General features: G+C 38.5%; 1 non-coding gene across 1 annotated transcript; it reads left to right on the forward strand.

Moving 5' to 3' along the window:
- The first annotated feature begins 767 nt into the window (after positions 1 to 767).
- trnah-gug (transfer RNA histidin (anticodon GUG)) lies at positions 768 to 839 on the forward strand. Its single transcript has one exon. It is a non-coding gene; the product is annotated as a tRNA-His (tRNA).
- Positions 840 to 1,052: the final 213 nt, after the last annotated feature.

Here is a 1,052-nt window from a genome sequence, read left to right on the forward strand (position 1 = left end):
GAACTACCCATGTGCCTTGCTGAAAATCAGAAGATGATTCGTTAAATGCTAATTTATGCCAAGTTGTTGCCACAAAAAAAAAAAAAAGAAAAGAAAAGAAAAGAAAATGGGGTCGTCAAAATCCAGCTAAGAGCGAACATGGACATGGTTGCTTTACTCACCTGGTAAAGAACAGACAGGCAGCCCTGTTGAGTTGTAGGCTTTGCAAAATCATGTCCAACAAGGAATAGTGAGATTAATGTAGGTAAGTGTAGCACACAGTGATGCTGTGCTACTCACTTTGGTGAAAAAAGATCACACCAGATGATAATATCCGTTATAACAGTACACGAAAACTACAAACACTAATTGGCCTACCATCTGTATTAGGCTACCACCCAGTGCAACTTTGATCAGCACTGTTAATGGAATAATTGCTGATAGACTGTAACTATTTAAACTTTTTTTTGTTGTTTTGACAACATGCAAAGCCTATTTAGACATTTCTGCGTTTTGATTATCTGTAAGTTTAAGGTGTGTTACAGTTAAGACTCTTAGCTTAGGCTGCCACCATCCTAATAGGATTATTCAGAAGATACATTCTTGCTGTATGTTGGAAAATATCTTCCAAGATGAATTAAGATCTGAACACTGAGATGGAGATTATATCCTCTAAGAACATAACATAAAAACCCAGTAATAGCCTCCAGTAACAAAGGCCTTCTCTGACACGTCACGCTGCTCTGTGGCAGGTGTTTATTCAGTGCATACAGGCTTAGCAGCAGCTCGCCGTGATCGTATAGTGGTTAGTACTCTGCGTTGTGGCCGCAGCAACCCCGGTTCGAATCCGGGTCACGGCAGGATTTTAACATACTCTGTTTCTGTATGTTAAAAAGTTCTTGTTATTACAGATTGACTTTACGAAAACACTTTCACTCCAGGCTTAGAAGAAACTGTTGTTCTTACAGTGTTAAAATAATATTTATTTTTTTGGCTTGAGCTGTACCCTTAATACACCAACAAACAGCCTAAACTATACAAACACTGCACTGCTTCATCAATAAACAGCTTTT

The sequence above is a fragment of the Epinephelus lanceolatus genome, chromosome 6 (assembly GCF_041903045.1).
Source record: "Epinephelus lanceolatus isolate andai-2023 chromosome 6, ASM4190304v1, whole genome shotgun sequence".
Classification (NCBI taxonomy): Eukaryota; Metazoa; Chordata; class Actinopteri; order Perciformes; family Serranidae; genus Epinephelus; species Epinephelus lanceolatus.